This window comes from Harmonia axyridis, chromosome 4, assembly GCF_914767665.1.
Source record: "Harmonia axyridis chromosome 4, icHarAxyr1.1, whole genome shotgun sequence".
Lineage (NCBI taxonomy): Eukaryota > Metazoa > Arthropoda > Insecta > Coleoptera > Coccinellidae > Harmonia > Harmonia axyridis.
The window spans coordinates 12,737,390-12,751,930 of record NC_059504.1 but is presented as its reverse complement, the minus strand read 5'-3'; the positions used below and the strand labels follow the sequence as shown (position 1 = coordinate 12,751,930).

The following is a 14,541-nucleotide window of genomic DNA, read 5'->3' as shown; positions in this document are numbered from 1 at the left end:
AAATCTTTCGAAAGAGGGCGCGTCATTCATGAGGCGCCCTCTATATTCTGGAGAATAATCAAGCGAAACATTAATATTGGTTTCGAATATTCGAGATAATAGATCAGTGAATGTAATATGAATGATGAAATAAAAATATATACGTTAACTATGAATATCTCTTCTAAGAAAAATTTTATATTATAATTATACTTCGACGACAGTATCGGCTTGAATTTCAGAATTATAGATGATAGTGAGAGCTTGTTACTGTACCTACATAGCTCTATAATTTATGCACAATTCAATTTCCGCAATATTCATTTCGCTACAATGTTTGTTATATTAGAATTTTTAGCCGGAAATGTTCACCTTCTCAACAATTTTAAATATGAATGACACTCAATTTTGTAGGATTTGCAATTTCATTTATGAGTATGCAGAATAATTTCAGTTTGGCGGATTTGGCTTTCTTTTCTGTGTGAAGAAGCTTTTTGAAGGGATGGGTAAAGAACACTCCATCATCCAGTTTTCGAACGAGTTTTTGTTGATACGACTGATATTTGTATGAATTATTCACGAAATATAATCATTTTCAAGGGATGTGTGGGTTTCTAGGTCACTTAGTACAGTAAATTCATTGGTTCAATCTTCAAAAATTTCAAAATCACTTTGATACGGATACACCAAGCCTGATTTGGATAGCTTCCAATCCAATGCAAAATATGTTGTAACAGATATGGAGTCTATGCTCTTCTTTTTCGATTCCTTCGTTGTTGACACCTGCTCTAACCTGATCAGATTAAAGTTTGCACTTCACTCAATACCTCCCGGACCTAAGCAATAAAACACATCTTTTTCAGCAATTTCACCTTATTCCTCAACATACCTTCAACTCACTCGTTTACTCCAAAAGTCCCCAAACTTCTCATTACATTTTCTATAGAAATATTCATTTTTACTTTCGAAATATGCTTCATCAGAGCCAAATTTCATTCCCTAGAATAGGTCCTAAAACTCTCCAATATATTTTCTTTAAAAATATTCATTTTTTCTCTCGAAATATGCTTCATCAGAGCTAAATTTCATTCCCTAGAATAGGTCCTAAAACTCTCCAATACATTTTCTTTAAAAATATTCATTTTTTCTCTCGACATATGCTCCATCAAAGTTCATTCCCTAGAATAGGTCCTTAAACTTTCCAATACATTTTCTATAGAAATATTCACTTTTGCTCTAGAAATATGCTTCATCAGAGCAAAATTGCATTCCCAAGAATAGGTCCTAAAACCTTCTAATACATTTTCTATAGAAATATTCATTTTTGCTCTCGGAATATGCTTCATCAGAGCCGAATGTCCTTCCCTAGAATAGGTTCTCTAACTTTTCAACACATTGTCTATTGAAATAGTCATTTTTGCTTTCGAAATATGCTTCGTCGAAACCAAATTTCATTCCCTATAATAAGTCCTAAAACTTTCCAATACATTCTTTTTAGAAATATGCATTTTTGCTCTCGAAATATTCTTCATCAGAGCAAAATTTCATTCCCTAGAATAGTTCCTCAAACTTTTAAACACATTTTCTATAGAAAAAGTCATTTTTGCTTTCGAAATATGCTTCGTCAGAGCCAAAATTAATTCTCAGAAGCATTCTTTTGAAGTCTGCAATGACACAGCAATCATAGGGGGTCAGATCTGGAGAATGAGCTTGGTAGTCAAGCCGATAGAAGCGCCATTCGTTCAATTTGTCCATGGTTTTCATGGATTTGTGACAAGGAGCCTTGTCGTGGCTGAAGGGAAATTTTTATTTTGTATTTGAGGACTTATTGTTACCCTTTTTTATCATGCAATCTGCAGGCGATGGTGCAATTAAGAAAAAAACTTCAAATTTATTTTCCCTTCTTACTTCGATGAATTTTTTTCATGATAAAAATATGCAATACGATATTTTATAGATATTCTTTGAAGAATAGTCAATTTTCATTCGAAAGAAAATTTCCACTTCACAGGGGCTACTGAGAGCGTTCGCCAAAACTTATTCGGCTCCAAGGCGCCTCAATCCCATTACGCCACTGATACTAACTCATCGAACAACCAGCAAACCCGCCTCAAACTTATAACTCATTCCTCAAGAACTACAGATCATTATCGATAAAGAATCGAAACCAACAGAATTTATGTGGAAACAATGAAATCCTCCGAAATATCCTCGTTCTAACGAGTAGAGGCATTACTCCACACAACCTCCTCTTTTCCTGAATTATTGTCGTCTCTTAGGGACCTCCACGAGGATTTTTAGACGTCGTTTCCGGTTGACGATCGTAGCAGGTGCTTCTGTTCCGTTTCCGTCGTAAAATTTCAAATTTCGCGAAACATATTTCTCGCAAGGCCCGATACCGATACGACCTGATTTATGAAGCAACGAGCTCACTTTGCATTCTCCAGTCGGGACCCTATGAGCAAAGTTTCGGGCTTGGCGGCGGATGTATACGAGCTGGAGGGAGGGGGTGTATTTTAAGGAGATTTGTGTAGTTTTATTTTGGGCAGTTTTCATTTGGGCGGACGTGCCTTGCTGTGTAGAGTGTCGGGTGAACATTTTATTTTGTGTTGTCTACTCTTGTTATATTTCTTTCGTATTTTATGATCATCAACATTTTTCTCAATAAGTCTCAAGCCTAACCAATGAAAAAAATTACTTTATTCGTCAACATATTCACCTTCAAGACTGATATATGTACTTCAACTGTCCTTTAACTTTTCATTAGGGTTTCCTGCAGAAATATTCATCTTTGGCTTCATTAGAGCCAAATTTCATTCCCTGGAGCATTCTTTTGAGGTATGTCATCACTAGAAGCTAGGCTTAGAGATACAGCTGGGTGGTCAAATAATTTTAAGCACAATTCGTTCAATTCGATCATGGTTCTCATCGATTTTCGACAAGGGGCTTTGTACAGATGGATTTGTCAGGGTTGAATCAAAGGAGTACTATTGTGGTTAATCATGGCCTAATTTTAACTCAATCTCATCCTTTTGATGTGGATTTGGATCCAGACAGTCAATGTTTGGCCATTTCAGACTAGAACCCTCATGATTTCACCACCCAAGACTTATTCAACCATAGTCTACAAACCAAGAAGCAATGTAATTAAAAAGTGTCTAAACTCATGATCATCAATTTACAGAAGAGAATTTAGATTTTAGATATTATACATAAACAGAATATTTTACAGGGGAGAATTCGGACATTCTACATCAACAGAATATTTATTGTTCTTGGTGGAAGAGAATCTTGCTTTTGCAGTTGAGGATGTTTTTCTCAATTTCTGTTGATGGTTTTATCTCTACCTATAGAGCCAATGAGCAATGTACAATGCACGTCCCAATATACGTTGGTATGCCATAACTTCATCAGCTGATGTTTGAGATTTTGGTGGCTTTGAACGACTTGCACCGATTGATTTCCACTCAGTTGACGTTCTCTTTCACTCAGGAGACAAAAATCATGTTTATTCTGTTTGAACAGGTCCAAACAGCTTCGGGAATCAACGATAAGTTGTTGCTCTTGATCACAGGTGAGAAAGTACTGCACCCATCTCGAGGAAAGTTTTCTTATGAAAATTTCCCGCAAAATAGTGAATACACTGCCTTTTGAAATCTTCAAGTAAACCACTTTCTCAAGCAATTTCAATTTATGATCGCTCAAAACTATTTCGTGGACTTTTTTCATAACGATTCTGTAATAACTGCAGAATCCAGACCAGAGCGTTTAACATCGTAGCTGGTTCTTTGATGGCTTTGGAGTTATAATCATATGAAATTTTGTTTTCACAATAATTGAAGAAATTCGATTGAACTTAAAGTTAGGAATTAGTTGAAAATAGCGAAACGAATGAATGTTCATACAAATTTCCTTTCTCAGAATCTATCCATATATGAATAATTCATAAAACTTAATTAGTATCTACATAAAGTTCACCGAGTTACACAAAATTCCAGCTTTGTGGATGCTAGAGTGGTAAAAATGAGGAGGTTTTGATGATCTAATATCTCTCTCAACCAAATAATATTTTCTAGACAACGGATTGATTTGGTTGCGATATTTTTAATATTATATCGAAAATCAAACCTATTATGCATGTATTCACATATTATTTTTATATGTTTTTTCGTTTTTTTTTGGGTATTGTTCCAAAGAATAAAATTATGTTTTCATGGGATGTCATTAATAAGGAAGTTTGGACTTCCGCTTTGTGTTCAAAAGATTTTATTGAGTACATTGAAGTGAAAATCTATTTGCGGAATTTCATCGGAAAATTACGAAATAGAACAAAATCGCAAGAGCTCCTGCTTTTCATGTAATAATTTCGAAAGTAATTATCATATAAGATTTGAAAGAAATTTTCAAGCTAAAAAATGATAATATTGTTTTAATAAATCCTGGGGAGATGGTATTGTGTTTGAAGAGTGCGAAAATCAGTTTTTTCTGCATTTGTGATAGTACCTACTTACTTTTTATTTGATGTTGATGAAGATCAAACTGGAACCTCCAGATTGCTGATTGTCTGAAACAGAAAGTTTTTTTCTTGAGATATCATTGATGTTTCTTCAAATTGTTATCAATTATTTGACACAAATTTGAATATAACATGGGTAGGTAACAGGACTAACTGAACTAAAAAAGACAAACAATACCGAAAATATAAACTGAAAATATTTAGAACTCATAAAACTTGTTTTCTTTTAATATTATAATGATTGCGAATACATTGAAAAAAACGAAACAGTTGCAACAAACTGAATAACTGATGCTGCTCAAATTCTACGTGATTATGAGGACAACTTCATAAAATTCGACAATCCTTTCAAGATGATCTTTGGAAATAATCAGTTCCTAGCATTTTGTTTAAGAAATATAGGTATGAAGAATTTATTTTGCGAAACGACTTTAAAATTGAATACAATTTCATTCAAAATTTGAAATATACAATACGCTCTTCTTAAGATTTTGAGTGCAGATAATCAACATACAGTACTAAGACAAGTTGATGAAGTCCCTGTTATTCGAATCAAAATTCTCAACCAAGGATGAGTTGTGTCTTCCTTCCACAGAAAGACGTGTTATTAGAAGACTTGCCATATAACAAATCCAACCTCAGCTGTAATGTAGTGGTTGTTGGGCCAAATTAATTATTCAATTCAACTAACGATGTGGCCTTGGAACAAGGCGAGGCAACCCTAATTGTTAATTACTCTGATACAACTCAGTTTACAGAACCCAAGTTTGACAATTACGTTCCTTCGTATGCGTTCGGTAGATGCACAGTCTTGGTTTGAAGTGTGGGGAGACAACTCAATTAGTAGATCGGACAGACAGCAATTATTGAGGGAAATATGACAATTTCGACAATTTCCAATGAAATAATTCATTATGAACTGAATTCTTGAAGTGGAATGATTTTGAATAGATTTTTTTTCGATAGATAGTTACCTAATAGTCCAGTAGATGAATACATTTTACCTGGAAAAAATTCCGAACTTAATGAAACTTTTACAGGTTGTTCGGAGGTGCTGTGACATGACTATGTCAAGTTATCCAGCACGAGGATTTTGTGCTATCTTGAGGAGGGCCGAAGAACTTTTTCGGACTGTATCTCAATTGATATTGTGTTCACAAAAAAGTCTGTGGATACAAAATTGTAGAAAATTTAATGGTTTACAACTTTGAAAATGAACTTTCAGGTCGAAAACTACTTAGTTCAGAAGTTATGAGAAAAAAACTGAAAAAAGTCCAAAAATGTTGAAGTTCTTCGGCTCTCTTCAAGTTAGCACAGGGTCCCCGTGTTGTAAAACTCGACAGAGTCATTCCACAACACCCCCGAACAATCTTTAGAAGTTTCGGAATTTTTTCCAGCAGACCCCACTTTTTTTGGAATGACTACTGGACTATAAATTTGTTCGACTATATCACAATTGATATTAAATTTACAAAAAAGTTTGTGAACACAAAATTGTAGAGAATTTAATGATCTACAACTTTAAAAATTAACGTTTTGGTCGAAAACTACTTAGTTTAGAGATTATGAGCAAAAAACTGAAAAAAGTCCGGAAATGTCGAGGTTCTGATTGAGGTTATAACAGTTATAACACAGCACCCCGAACAACCTAGTCTAGAAGTTTCATTAAGTTCTCTAGTGACAAAAGACGGATATTTTGGAGCAGAATATAAATATTTATTTGTTTTCCTCTTCAAGGAAATAAGTAGGCACTCGTGTTGTTTAAATGTAGTACTTAATATACACAATATCTATCAATTTGATTTAATATGCTTCAATATGAAGAAATCTGCTTCTGAGGCTCATTGAATGCTTTCAAAAACCTATGGTGAGGGCGCTATTAGTAGAAGAAGGTGCCGAGAGTGGTTTCAACGCTTCAAGAACGTTTATTATGACGTCGACGACCAGCATGACGGTGGAAGAGAGAAGGTTTTCGATGATGCAGAATTAGAGGCATTACTTGAACAAAACTAGTATAAAACGCAACACGAATTAGCAGGATCACGAAGATATCCCAGCCATGCTTCCACGTCGACGGCAAACCGAATATTTACGGTTCCAAGGACATGCTCAGTATTTGGTGGGGCCAGCTCGGCGTAGTGTATTATGAGTTGTTAAAACCGACTGAAACAATCGCAGGCGATCGTTATCTAACGCCATTAATGCGTTTGAGCCGAGCGTCTAGAGACAAACGGCCGCAATAGATGAGACAGGATAAAGGGATTTTTATAGCATGACAATGCTCGAACCCATGTTGCGAAAGTGGTCGAGACATACTTGGAAACGTTGAAATGGGAAGACCTACCCACCCGCCGTATTTCCCAGACGTTGCTCCCTCGAACTATCACTTGTTTCGATCAATGCACACGGCCTAGCTGACCAGCACTTCCGGTTTTATGAAGAGGTAAAAATTGGATCTATTCGTGGCTCGCTTCAAAAGCTGACCAGTTTTTTCACGCAGGATTTCTACGCTGTCTGAAAGATAGTGGCCAGTGATGTACAATACTTTCAATCATGAAAGTATATCCAGTTTTTCACAATAAAGCCTCGAATTTCGGAAAAAAAGGCGAAAGCAAAGCTGTACGCCTATGTATTAATAGTCGAAAAACGGCCTACTTCAGGCACGTAATGAGGAGGGAAAACTATCAATTATTTTAGATGATCATAAAGGGTAAAAATAGAAGAAAAACTAGAACCAGGAAAGATACAACACTCCTGGAGGAAGAATAAGAGAGACTGTTAAAACGATGGTTCACACAGCCTAAATGACGAAAGAAAAGGCCATGGTTGTCGGTAATTTTGCCTAGAAGAGCCTATCATAGAAGAAGTCCAACCATACCAAGTTTCAAGCTGTAAAAAACTGAAAGAATCATTTATACTACTCGAATATCGAATATAAAATTCTATACTACTCGAATATAAATTTTTTTCCCTCCAAGTCGTTTTATAATTTTGTTGTAAGCAGTTATGAAAAACACTCATGAAGAAGCAAATAAATGTTGACTGAAATGCATGCTTTTCCGCCAAACAGACTCTGAATTTCAAATTGGTTTACGAAAATATCAAAGGACGTATTCCCATTAAAAATTTCCCGGTAACCTAATGGAAAGAAAATCCTACCTGAAAGCCTGCATCAACCCTAACATCCGTATCTTATTGCAAGACAAGAAAATAACGAGGATAAAAATCTCAAAACTCCGATTATGTGGAAAATCTCATCTCGGCCCTCTGGGACCGAACTTCTCGAGATCATTCCGAAAATCGTACGAGGATGCAGTAACAGTAGACAACTCTGGCTTCGGCTTATCCAAGCGACTCCAATCTCCTACCGGTAACGTTCCAAATAGACCAAAAAATGTTCAGCGAGCAGCATTCTGAACCCGATATTTCACAATTTAATCCCGAATGTAAATCTACCGTGGCGGATGTAAGAACGTAAAGCGATTATAAACGCATCGTCGGGTTTCATAATCAGGATAACGCATCTGCAGCGTTTTGGCCGGATGCTATTTTGTGCCGAAATTGTGCATCAAATTTGGAGTGCACATTTGGTCGAGGAAGATCGTCGGACGTTTGGCCATCTGAAATAATGCTGAATGAGCGATGAGAGCGGCGTGAATAACGTTCTTTTGGAATCTTTGAAGAATAAAATCTTTCTCGGAGAAAATTCAAATTATAAGAAAATGATAATATTCTATTCCGATTCTTTGCTTTTCAATGAACTGTCTAAGACTGTTTACGATCCCTACTAGTTTTTTATATCGAATTATTATTGGATAGTAGATGAATTCACTCCTGCTGAATACATTTTCAGATACATACCTATATGAAACGCTTATTATACAGGGTGGCCATTTGAAAACGAAACAGACGAGATAACAGACGAAATAAAGTTTTTCGATAGAAATGCTCGGACAGGTCGATTTCTGTTTCGAGGGGGACAACTTAAGATGTAGGTTACGGACGCATAGCGCTTCAACCCTTGCTGCTACAACCCCCACCCCCAATTTTTGAATAGGGAGTGATACCTCAATTTGAAGGTATTTTTATACTGATTTCAGCACAGTAATTGTTTTTTCATTTTATGCATTAGTTCTCGAAATATTCATGCGTTAGTTAGTTAGGAAGGAAGCCACAGTCATGGTTGTTTTGAAGCTCAAAATGTCGATTTTTCACAAAACACTACAAGTGCCATGAAAACACCACTTCATTTTCAAATACTTACTTAAAAATATTTCGAGAACTAATGCATAAAATGAAAAAACAATTACTGTGCTAAAATCAGTATAAAAATACCTTTCAAATGAGGTATCACTCACCCCATCTTCCCTATTCAAAATTTGGGGGTGAGGGTTGTAGTAGCAAGGGTTGAAGCGCTATGCGTCCGTAACCTACATCTTAAGTTGTCCCCCTCGAAACAGAAATCGACCTGTCCGAGCATTTCTATCGAAAAACTTTATTTCGTCTGTAATCTCGTCTGTTTCGTTTTCAAATGGCCACCCTGTATAAATTTTTGCGTGTTTATAGTAAAACTGTAGTTTGTACAATTATTAGACTTAGGTCGAACTCTACTTGAAACGTAATTCTGCTTTTCAATAGCCGCATTTAATTAGTTCAATATACATTTTACCTGAATACTTAGCGATATGGCTATTTTCTTCAACGGTGACAATAGCAATAGCATAATGAAAAGGCCAATTGAAAAGTCCCCGGTCTACCATAGTAACACACATTTTTTGGCAAAATTCGATTTTATTATTTTGACTATAGTTTATTGATGTCCGGCTTATCCTTGAAAACTCTTCAGGAACGAAGGAAAAATTTCGGGGTAATGTTTGTTTATAAGCTCCTTAATGACCTCCTTGATTGTCCCTATCTACTGGCAAGATTGAATTTCAATGCAGTACATGTTAATTTGCGTCACAGAGATTTTCTTGTACCAGAGTTTCATACCAGGAACTATTCCTTCAACAACCCAGTGGATAGGGCGATGAGAGCATCTAATGAATCGGGTTTGGATTTGTTGAATGAGTCCCTATTCGCGATCAAAAGATATTTCAATAAATCTTGAATAAAACTTTTTCATTTCATCTTTTTTTTATATATTTTCTGGGCCTTCAGCTGAGCTGTATTATTTCCTTTGTTTTATTACTGTTCATTTGTTTTCGTTATTGTGTAAAATTGTTGAACCGTTGAAATAAATAAATAAATAAATAAATTATTCAACATATTTGCCTTCGAGGGCGATACAGCGATTAAAGCGATCTTCCAATTTTTCGATACCATTTTTGTAGTACGATTTGTCTTTCGATTCAAAAAATAGGCCTCAGTTTCAGCGATTACTCCTCTATTAGCGCTAAATTTCTTTCCAGCGAGCATTCTCTTGAGGTCTGAGAACAGGAAAAAGTCGCTGGGGGCCAGATCTGGCGAATACGGTGGATGCAGAAGCAATTCGAAGTCCAATTCATGCAATTTTGCCATTGTTTTCATTGATTCGTGACACGGCGCATTGTCTTGATGAAACAGCACCTTTTTTTCTTCGAATAGGGCCATTTTTAACGATTTCATCCTTTAAACGATTCAATAACGCTTTATAATAATAGGTGTCGATGGTCTGGCCCTTTTGGAGGTAATCAATGAATATTATACCTCGCACATCCCAGAATACTGATGCCATAACCTTGCCAGCTGACTGTTGTGTTTTCCTCGTTTCGGATTAGGTTCATCGTGTGCAGTCCACTCAGCTGACTGTCGATTGGATTCCGAAGTGAAATGATGGAGCCATGTTTCATCCATTGTCACATGTCGACGCAAGAATTCAGGTTTATTGCACTTAAACAGCTTCAAACACTGCTCAGAATCATTCGTTGTTGCTTTTGATCGATTGTGAGCTCGCAAGGCACTCATTTTGAACACAGCTTTCTCATGTACAAATATTCGTGAATGATATGATATACACGTTCAGATTTCGATCAACTCCACTTTACGGTCATTCAAAATTATTTTGTGAACTTTTTTGAATTTTTCGGTTGGTCCGAAACGTTCCTCTGATCCTAAAACTATTCAGGATGAGTGGAGTAAGATTTCTTCACTCATCCTAAAAAGTGGTGGAATCTCGAAAACGCTAAGGAAAGAAAACTGTGGCAGATCACGAGAATGCCACGAGGTATAAATCCCTCTTGATGTTGAACATAAGTAAGAATGTGATAACGACAATGGAAATCATTTCAAGTTCTTTTCAGATGAAATACATTTGCATTCCTTATATTCCCACTTCTGTTTCCTATCCAAGCAGTCTCAATATCGAAACACAAATATTTAATATCAGCTGCTGCAACTACAAAGTATACAACTATCGAAGACAGAAAGCTGAACACAGGATAATAGCACTCGACTACATCGCGACGCTATCGTCTCCTTGAAGCTCCTTTCTTATAATAATTGTTACCCAGACGTCTCCTGTAGGATCAACGGAGTAATGATAAGCGTAGAAGCTTCAAACTTTCGCCATTAACGGATTGCTGCAGATTTCACCTACAAAAGAGAATGAGAGGACCAATTTCAAGCGTAATCCAAACTATATCTGGAACGAGGCCACATTGTGTTCATTAGTGGCAATTTTGAAGACACCTCATTGAATTTGAGTGTTTGATTTTTCGCCTCATCATACACTTAATACTGAAATGTGAAAGTAAGAGAAGGAATTGGAAAAGTTGATAGTTATTTATAATACAAGTGCAGAAATCATTGATATTTCAAAATGAGTCTTCTGTGGGATTATTATACATCATTTTATCTTATTCACTCAATTCTTTGTTTCGTGGAATCCATTCGATGTTCGTTGAATATAGTTTTAAATAAGCATCCTGTCTGTCCTATGTGTTTCATTTTGCAAACTTGACATTCGTAGAGCACTGGACTAGTAATTCGGAGGTTGCGGGTTCAAGTCCCGCTCGAGGAGGTGTTTTTCCGGAATTGAAAAATTTTCTGCATGTTATTATCCTGTATCTGATTCACAGATGTTATAAACCCACTATTTTGTATTTGAACAGTCTTTTCAAAACCTGAGTACTGCCTTCAAATCAATAAATAAAATATCATCATTGTTATTCAAAAGAGAAGATTCAACCCCTAACACAAGTAAATGAGGAGTTTATGAGTTGATATGTTCAACTTGAAATAAGAAATGCACAGGACAGAAAGAACGTTAATTCAAAACTAGATTTAACATCGAATTAACTTTACAACAAATGAGCGATTCTGCACCTTTGCAAAATGTTGCATAAATAATAAAACCTTTTTCAATCATAACTGACAACATGGGGAATCGAAAGGCAGGAGACTGAATTCCAGAATTAAGATTTCTATCATTTACATCCCAAACCTCAGGTAATACTAGTGTGTCTCATCTCAATTTCTTATAGTTATTAAACTAATTGCAACCGATATTTTGATGTCTTGTTAACTCTTATACATAAATCAATGGGAAAAGTAGGGAAATACTACTGAGCATTCATCACTGAGAACATAATACCTCATTTTAAATGACAAAGCACTTTGCATAGTTGATTGAATCCCTCGAGAAAAAAAGAAGACATTCAACAGGAAAAAATTAAACATTCAAAAGAAGTCCAAGATTTCTTTCATTCATCCGACAGTTATCCGCCATTTTTCCAAGCTTTTCTTCCACTGTCATTAAATTTTCTCCGTGAAATAAAGCGACAAGCTGAAAATTATTCCATGGAAATTACTTCCACACTGAAATTTGAACGAGGGGAATTTTCCGGAGACCAAATTAATTTTTCTGCAGGGAGAATCATAATTTTCCTAGAAAAGAGCAGATAATTGAAATGAGAATTGTGTCTTCGACATTTTGAGAATATTCTCCTACCAGTCCCTGGATGAAGTTCTTTACAAACTAAACATTTGCATACAATTTTAATTGGCTTCAATCTAAGACATAACCCAAATTACATGGCAGTGTAGTGGTTCACAAAAATTATTTTCTAATTTAGAACCACATGCCTTCACTTTGAAAGATTCAACAACTCCTAACTAACTAATCTTATATGGTGTACTTATATAAAACACCTAGTTTGGGATGGTTTCCATCCAAATTTCTATCTTTCACCTATATCGGAATCATCGTTTTTGAAGTAGGTATAGTTGGTCTTCCATTCCATAAATTCACTCCAATCAAAAGTTTCAGCAGACTTCGTCTTCACTTTGAAACACTAACGAAGTGATATTCAATTAACTCACTCCGATATTGGATTTGGACGTATGAGGACGAATTGTCCTTTGCTAGATCCTACTGGAACCAGCTTCCGGGACTCTTTTCAGAACTTTTAACGAGTTATTACAATATTACATCGTTTAAGGAACGAAATAGAGAGAGTTGTTGATACTTCACTTTTATGCACCAAATGAGCACAACTTCAATATGTTTTGATTAAGTAAACATTTTTCGCAAGAATATTTTCTGAACTGTTCAATTAAATCAAGCAACGTTCCTTGAAAGCTAAAATAATTATACTTTTGTCTATGGGATTTTTTCAATCAGCGTTTGACGAAGCTGTAGGTATACACATCTTTGATTATTTTTCCTTTAGGTTTCTTTTATTGGGATTTCTGATGATATAAAAATTTTTGAAATATTGATTCTTTATAATATTTTTCATTCGAATTCTATAAGCCTTCAATCAGTTGTATGCTTCTGTTCAAACCTACGTACTTTTGTTGAATGCTGATTTTATCTATAAAAGCAACGTTAATTCATCGAGGTTGAAGTGATAAAATTCAACTATTATTCCTGTACGCAAATGGAATATTTGATCAGGACTATCGAATCATTCACATCCTATTTCATGGCTTTCAATCATGCAAACAGCATTCTCATAGCATACATATATCCGGTAAATTGAAAAATTATTATATGATTGGCATTCAGATTTTTATGAATTTCTAGACACGAATCAGTTCAGGATTATCACCCACCATTAATTCTACCATATATTTCAGGACTGACATAAATTATCGTGTGTTTTCGCTCATGCAACAATAAAGCCGAAATATATGTATACATAGAAATAAAAAGAAAATAATCATGCATGAAGTTTGCACGGAAGCCTGCCGTCTAGAATATTTCACATGATGTGAAATCATATGAGATGTAGTTAATGCTTCAATGTGGATGATAATAATTCGCACTTTTGTATAAGAATTTCAGTTCTGATGGAACATGAAATTGAAAACATACATAATATCTGTCTGCTTCGTGAAAACACCCCCTTGTCTATGACAACACAAAAATATTGAAAATTTATTTGTTTATGGCGAATGTCTAATACAATTGATTGAACAAAATATACGTGGTGTGTATTTAAAGTAAGGTCTCCAAGGCCATTGTATCGCCGCAAGTAGCGCTAGATGAAATCCGGCAACACTGTTATATGCGTTAGGCCGCCCTCCACCAATTGACACCTGGTGGAGTTCATTAGGACGCTCAGTCTTGACGTAGCAGCTATTTGCAATGGAAATGCCGGTTGTCGCTCCCGCCAGGTGCAAGTTACGTTCAGTCATTAAGTTTTGTACTACAAAAAAACTTCACCTATAGAAATTCATCGTCAATTGGAAAAAGTGTATGGTGAGAAATGTATGGACGTGAAAAATGGTGTAGAGAATTTTCTGCTGGCCGATTAAACGTTCACGACGAGGAGCGCAGCGGCAGGCCGTCACACTCGGACGAAACAGTGCGGAAAGTTGAGGCGCTTGTGCTGAAAGATCGCAGGTTGACTCTCAATGAGTTGGCCGAAAAAAGATGTGTGCAGTAGAGACTCTATTCATTCAATTTTGGTGAATAACCTGCAATACCGAAAATTGTCAGCCAGGTGGGTCCGAAAATGCTTACCCCGGAGCACAAAGTCAAACGTGTCGAATGTGCCCAAGACTTGCTCGCCAGTTTTTAAGAGGAAGAGGAAGAATTTCTCCTAGTGATTTCCACATGT

At 35.9% G+C, this 14,541-nt stretch overlaps 1 protein-coding gene across 1 annotated transcript in view; it reads right to left on the bottom strand.

Moving 5' to 3' along the window:
• LOC123677594 (general transcriptional corepressor trfA) overlaps positions 1–4,543 on the bottom strand; it is a 115,111-nt gene extending 110,568 nt beyond the window's left edge. The window contains exon 1 of the mRNA XM_045614216.1: positions 4,491–4,543. The gene's annotated coding sequence lies outside the window, so the exon portion shown is untranslated. The remainder of the gene's footprint in view (positions 1–4,490) is intronic.
• Positions 4,544–14,541: the final 9,998 nt, after the last annotated feature.